Source organism: Helianthus annuus, chromosome 1 (assembly GCF_002127325.2).
Source record: "Helianthus annuus cultivar XRQ/B chromosome 1, HanXRQr2.0-SUNRISE, whole genome shotgun sequence".
NCBI classification, from domain to species: Eukaryota; Viridiplantae; Streptophyta; class Magnoliopsida; order Asterales; family Asteraceae; genus Helianthus; species Helianthus annuus.
The window spans coordinates 143,176,619-143,184,140 of record NC_035433.2 but is presented as its reverse complement, the minus strand read 5'-3'; the positions used below and the strand labels follow the sequence as shown (position 1 = coordinate 143,184,140).

The 7,522-nt window shown below is 39.1% G+C and overlaps 1 long non-coding RNA gene across 1 annotated transcript; it reads left to right on the top strand.

Annotated features, from left to right (window-relative positions):
* Nucleotides 1-4,502: 4,502 nt before the first annotated feature.
* LOC110940778 lies at nt 4,503-5,876 on the top strand. The gene is made up of 4 exons (XR_002593533.2): nt 4,503-4,713; nt 4,799-4,876; nt 5,145-5,216; nt 5,315-5,876. It is a non-coding gene; the product is annotated as an uncharacterized LOC110940778 (long non-coding RNA).
* Nucleotides 5,877-7,522: the final 1,646 nt, after the last annotated feature.

The following is a 7,522-nucleotide window of genomic DNA, read 5'->3' as shown; positions in this document are numbered from 1 at the left end:
TATGATGGACTGTTTGACTCCTTCAATCTGCCAACCTTTGACGAAGAATCAGCAGTGGCCAGAATGTTATTGGAAAGTGACAACGCTGCTGTCTCGCCTTTGGTTAGACCTATTGTTGTTGACCCTCAAGGTTCTTCGTCTATCAACAATATGGCTCAAAATGAGGTTTATGAAGATGCTGCTGACTATAATGAGTCTTCTGAAGATGATGAATATCATGATGCAGCTGAAGGATCTTCTGCTCCAGTTGCTCCTGTTCAAGGTGCTTCTGTTGATACACCTCATGTGCAGAATGTGGATACTGCTGAAGGAAATGCATCCACCTCTACACACATCCCTGGTGTGGAGTTGGTTGTTGATCTTAATTTTAACAATTTGGGTATCAGGGCTCGTGTGCCAGATAATCCTGAAATGAGGATTCATGATACCCATCCCCAGCAGAACATAATAGGAGATGTCCATCGCGGTGTGCAGACGCGTAATCAGCTGAGAAACAACCGGAATGCTGGTTTGTATTCAGCTATAAGAGAATCTGGTCAACAGAATGACTGGTCCTTCGCGTGTTATGTGTCACAAGAAGAACCAAAATCGTGGAAAGAAGCGATGAAAGACAGCTCATGGGTTGAAGCCATGCAGGAAGAATTAGTGCAATTTCAAAAGCTTGGTGTTTGGAAGCTTGTCGAGAAACCTGAAAACTACAAGAAGATTGGCACTCGATGGGTTTTCAAATGCAAGAAGGACGACCGAGGAGTGGTTATTCGAAACAAAGCTCGTTTAGTCGTTCAAGGTTTTCGTCAGATAGAAGGCATCGACTACAACGAAGTATATGCACCAGTGGCACGTCTCGAAGCAATTCGAATTTTTCTAGCCTATGCGTCCTACAAAGGATTCAAGGTTTATCAAATGGACGTGAAGAGTGCATTCTTACATGGTGTGGTAGAAGAAGAAGTATATGTCGAACAGCCTCCAGGTTTTGAAGATCCTATCCATCCCGATCGGGTTTGGTTGCTCAACAAAGCTCTCTATGGTCTTCATCAAGCCCCGCGAGCTTGGTACGCAACCTTATCAAACTATCTGCTGGAGAACGGTTTTCGACGGGGTCTTATCGACTGTACTCTCTTCATCAAAGAACAAGATGGAGATCTTCTTCTGGTACAGGTATACGTTGACGATATTATTTTTGGTTCTACTAATGATGTTTTGTGCAGGAATTTCGAGCGCATAATGCAGGATAAATTCGAGATGAGTGCTATGGGGGAAATGACTTTCTTCTTGGGTTTACAAGTGCAACAAACGGAGTCTGGGATTTTCATTCATCAGACTAAATAAATATGTTGGTGACATCTTGAGCCGGTTCCAGATGTCTGATGCAACGCCCATTGGTACCCCATTGGCAATCAATCACGGAATTACTCCAGATTTGAAGGGAGAAGCTGTTAGCCCTTCATATTATCGCGCTATGATCGGATCTCTTATGTACCTCACAGCATCAAGACCAGACATAATGTACCCAACGTGCCTGCTTGCCAGATATCAAGTCAATCCAAAGGACTCTCATCTTGCAGCTGTAAAAAGGATCTTTCGTTATTTGAAGGCTTATCCAGACACCGGTCTGTGGTACCCTAGGGATAATAACTTTGAATTGGTCGCATTCAGTGATTCTGATTTTGGTGGATGTAAGATCAACGGCAAATACACGACGGCTGGATGTCAGTTTTTAGGAAATCGCCTAGTCACATGGCAATGCAAGAAGCAGACGTGTGTCGCAACATCAACATGCGAAGCTGAATACATTGCTGCCTCAAGTTGTTGCTCTCAAGTTCTTTGGATCCAACAACAATTGCGGGACTACGGTTTTGAATTTCTAACTACTCCTATATACGTTGATAATTCTGCTGCATTACAGATCACTAGAAATCCAGTGCAGCATTCTAAGACCAAACACATCGAAATCAAATATCACTTCATACGTGATTGCTTTGAGAAAAGATTAATCGATCTTGTTAAGGTCCACACCGATGACCAACGTGCCGACTTATTTACCAAAGCGTTTGACAAATCAAGATTTGACTTTTTATTATTGGTAAACGGCATTAAGGTCAAGCAAGAGTAAAACCAACATCGGAAAATCATTTTTGTAAATACCTTTGTGTTTTTAAATTTGTCTTAGTTTATTGATTTTAGGGGGAGTGGTATCTAAATCCAAAAATATGAAAATCCAAAAACATCAAAAAATTTCAAAAACACAAAAACAATAGAAAATCAAAAATGAGTTTCCTGGCGAGCAAAAGAGAAAGTGATAGTACATCAGTGGTCTATCCAAGCCTCTTTAAACCTTAAATGAAAAATGATAAGAAGCTCTATATAAGATGTATCGGTAGGCTCACAATCATTTTAAAGTGTGCAGGGTGATATAAATCTTAAACCGACTGAAGACCAGGTGGGAACCATTCATTGGCATATGGTCTTAGTACCGAAATTCCGTTTGATAGATTGCCGAGGTTCTGAGATATTCGGTCTTTATGCTGCTTATCATCTGGGTATCATGGTTGCTTCTATAAATAGACTAAGTCTAAGATCTTCCATAATACTATACATACGTGTACATATTGCATACTGCATTCGACCTCAATAAGTGATCAACAATCACATGTCCAAATAAATAAGTGATAAAATATCACATTTATCCGGGAGTCAAGTTCGTCTCTCTGCTGTACGAAAGTACTGACCTGTTCACGGACTTGCTCCTGTGCCCTCATGCATATGAAAATCAAGTTCCTCATCAATAAGTGATTATATCACATAGGGCTTGTTTTCAAATCAAAATAAGTGAGAATCTCACATCATATACGGTCAAACAGATGATAATCGGTATACTCACCGGTAAGATGAACCCTCGTGCATACCTTGATACGGGAATGTGTCGTGATGTGGATGAACACCGGTCGGTAAGTATAAATCATACCTTAATGTATCTCCTAAACATGATTACATCTGATAAGTTGAGCTTAAGTGGACAACAATACCGATAATTGTTATAGGATGCTTATCTTAAAATTAACTAACTGAACAACAAGAGTGTTTTGGCATGACCGTACACTGATATGATTCTCTTACCCTCGAAACTCGCAAAAAGAATGTCTGTATATATATTTATTTACTGCTTTCAGTCTTTACATTTGAAAAATTCAAAAAGCCAAAAAGATTTTATTTCTGCTTTATTTTCGATCGTACGATGTTGGAACTCGAGTCTTCGTTGCCTGAAACCTGAACGAAAACCGAAATTGACTAAATCTTCATAAACGGTCGAAATTTGAAAGTTTTTGAAAGTTAAAGGCTGAAATTGTCGAATTTTTATTAAACTTTCAACTGTCGGACGGTGTTTGATTTGTGACATGGTCATTTGTGTCATTGGTTTATGTTAACTATATTCCAAGCAGTTGTTCTCATTACGCGTTTAGATTTCTTGCATGTGCAGATTCTAAAGGCAAGGAGAACATGGTCGATGACAAGCTTCGGAATGAAGACACGACGTGAAGGCACTCAAGTGATGAAGATGATCGAGTTGTCGCTGGCCATCATCAACACCATAAGGATCTCACTTCATAAAGATAAAGTTTTTCACGAGCATAACTCAAGGGGGAGCTTATGTTAAGGGGGAGTTTGTTTACATACTTCCTACATGATACGGGTAGTTTGTTGATACACTCTCTGCTTTCAATACGTGAAGACTTTGAAGATCCTCCGACATTGAAGACTTGAAAGGACATCAGAGTTTTGAGAACTCGAAGACCAAAGACCATCGAAGTTCGAGACGAGTCTACAACTATAGAAGATAAAGACAAAGCTACAGCCAAGGGGGAGTTTGTTGGTGCACTTGTGTCTGTACTTTGTCTGTATTCGGTCTACATGTAAACGATGTTCTTGTTAGTCTGTATGTTGACCAGGTCAACCATCCTCCGGATTGACTTGGTCAAACAGTTAGTTATTGGTTGTCATTTGTCTGGCTCGAAGGATGCACATCGAAGGATAATGCTGATCCTTCAATGAACTCGAAAGATATCCTACGAATGGATGATCGATAGATCATCCTTCGAGGTGAATTCCGATCCTTCGAAAGCATTGTAGTCGATAGATGATCCTTCGACCATCTATCGAATCCTTCGGACATGACAACCTGGGCTGGGTATATATATATATACCCATGCAGTGTATGTGAGAAGACAGATGCACACCGAGAGATAGAGAGAATTGTTGAGAGCATTCTGTTCGAAACACACACACACACTTTGAGAGTTTGCAAGTTAGATTTGTAAACATTGTGCTTGTAACCGGAACCTTCATACGTATTAATACAGTGGTGTTAATCGGTGAACCCTTGTGTGTTTGTGTTTATACTTGCTTCATCCTGGTTTGCTTGCTAGCTTGGATTCCGCACTCGCTAGTGGGTTTGTATAACAAGGTTTAGGTTCGTCATCCTCCGTAGAGGGACCTACAAGAAGCTGTCGTTTTTCCACTTTGCCTGACATCTTTGATGTATATCGGGTCGTTTATTCTCAAAATTCTATCAGTTTGGAACTCGTGGACCGAACATGGGGACCGCCAGATAGATATATCATTTCATGGTATAAAGAGTTGTCTTCAAGACAAAACCTCATTAACCGGATGGTTTCAGCGGTTTACAATATTTCAGTTTGGAGAATGTATATTGTGGTCAGTTTGCTATTTCAGTTACTTTTTAAGTTGTAATTACTTTTTTTATCATCCAAGTGATTTACTTGTATTATTTAATTCACAGGCTCCTCTTACGGAAGAGTTAGTATTTAGAGCGTGTATGATATCTTTGCTTCTATGTGGAGGATTGAGACCATATACAGTAATACTTCTCTCTCCTGTTCTTTTTAGCCTAGCTGAGTTCAACATTTTTCCTGCATTGTTAAAAACATAACTCATGTAAAGGATCTTGTAAATTGTAATTATAATGTTTAATAAAGGTAAAATTTAAAAAAAAAAAAGAAAACTTTTTTTTCCTCTTTCGGTTATGACTTGTGAGATAACACTTCTATGTCTCGGATAAAAAAATTTCTATATTAGTTTAATTGTAAGTAAATATTAGTTATTTTTTTAAAACTTTATATTTACAGCTCATTTGAAACATTCATTGGAGTTCTACATGCAACAAAATTCCAGCTTGCTGAAAGCTTCCATGGTTGTAGGTATGTGTTTGCTTATGCGTTTACTGTATTCAGGTTTGACCATAAAAACATCATGTGTTGACTTCTGGCTCACTGAACATTTCTACAATATTTCTCAGGTTTTCAGCTTGGGTACACTGTGATATTTGGGTCATATGCATCATTTCTCTTTGTTCGCACTGGTTGGTCATGATTCTCTTATTTTTCTTTATCTTATTCTGAAGTTTTTCCTTATAGGCAAAGCATTTTTATTTGTCTCATCATGGTTTAAAAAACGGGCGAGGCACGCCTCAAGGCGAACCACCAATTCCGTCAACAATGGAGTCAGTCATACCCCGGCGCCGGTGTTCTGGCACCACTAGCAATCGTGGCGTGCATTGCCATGATCATCAAGGCGAGGTACGCCTTGAGGCGCGCCTCATAGGGCTGAGGCTCTAAGCATAGTTGTCAATAGCGAATGACAGTCAATAGCGACAGGCTACATATATGCTACGTAGCGATAGCGACAAAATAGCGCCCGCTTTTTCATGTTTTGCAATAATGCAGAGAAACAAAAAAAATACATGTTATCGAGCAATGGAGATGAGGAAAATATAGAAAAATACATGTTATAAGACGAAACCTGAGGTTTCGAGCAGTGGAGATGAGAAAGAAAATCTAAAATACATGTTATATAGCGGCATAAGACCTATACGCTATGTAGCGTGCACTATTGACAACCATGGTGCTAAAAAAAGTTGCGCCTCAAGGGGGTTTTGATGTTTGTTTTGACTTTTGTGTCAATATCGGACATTTCATGTCTTTTTTATGTTTTTAATGAATCTAATGATGAAATTAGTTGGTATCTTATTTTTTATAAATTATATAATATTTATGTATTTTTTTTAATTCTGTCTCGGGCTTACGCCTCATGAGGCGAAGGGAAAACGCCTCGAGGCATGATTCCATACTCTTAAACCTTGTGTCTCATTTGAAACTTGAATTTATTCCCATTAAAGCAAACAGGAATTGGTTCAGTTAAAAATAATTAGGTTTGAACATGGGTTCTTTTTGACCCATAACCAAATTTTTGCTCATGGGTCACAAACAGGTTGATTTTTTGGGCTTGGGCCCACCAGTTGGCAAACTAATTGTTTTTGGTCCAATAGTGTAGCTTAAGACACAATATACCATGTTCTAGCAAGGATTAGAACTATTAAGCTCTTTGTTTTCATCATTTTGGTACTTGTACATCCATAAGCACACCAAAACATATCTGAAGTTGACCACCCCGACAATAGTCAACACCCACTATACATTATCCATCCTCCCATCACAGACACCATCAGGCAACCACCCTGTTGTTTTTCTAATCAAATTAACTACCGCAATCCCCAAATAAAACGCAATCCCAATAATCACCACCAACATCGCTGCTGCTGTGCTCTTAAGCGACTTCGGAAACTCTTGGTAATAAAACATTACTTGACCCGGGAACAAAAACGCATCTCCAATGTCTACAACTACTAATTGTGGGACCATCCAAAACACCGACATTGGCACCCTTCGTGGCTAACGTGAACCTTGTACCTGCCACACCCATGGTCGAAAGAGCCAGGATCGTGTACAAGATTCCAATTTGGGCTTTTGACGGTCCCTTGCAAGGACTCGGGTCATTTTTTCGCATGGTGTGGGCCTTAAAAGGTCTAGTGTTGATGTTAAGGTTAATACTAGTATCCCCACCATGGAAACAAGTGATGAAACCGTAATAACTTTGAATGAGCCAAGATACGAGTCAGATAATATGGCACCAAGAATCGGGGACAAGGCCATGCAACCGTTGACAATGTTCGCGATTTGAGCAGCGTCAATGCTTTTGATGTTAAACTCGCTTATTAGATACACAATAATATTATTACTCCATCCTCCGGCCGCTAGTGTCAACCCTGCCATGGTTGCTACATTTAAACATGTTCAATTATCAATGGTTTCGAAAAATAATACCAAAAGAAGGAATATAAAATTTTATTAAAAGAAAACACTTGAATTTGCAATAAAGGAAAGGTGACCCAACCACCTTTTTTGGTTGAACCAGATTGTGGTTCTGCACTCATGGCTACAATAATAATTATGTTGCAGCCCAGCGTCTATTGATTCAAGAAATCACACTGTGTATGTGTGACAAATGATTGTGTATTTTGGTGTAAATATAAGAAATGTGACAATGGTCAAATTGTCAAAAGATAGGACCATGAGAATGATTAAAGGGTATTGCTAATTAAATTTATTACAACAGATATGATTCTGTCATGGTAATATGGTATTAATATGATAATACTCTACTACTT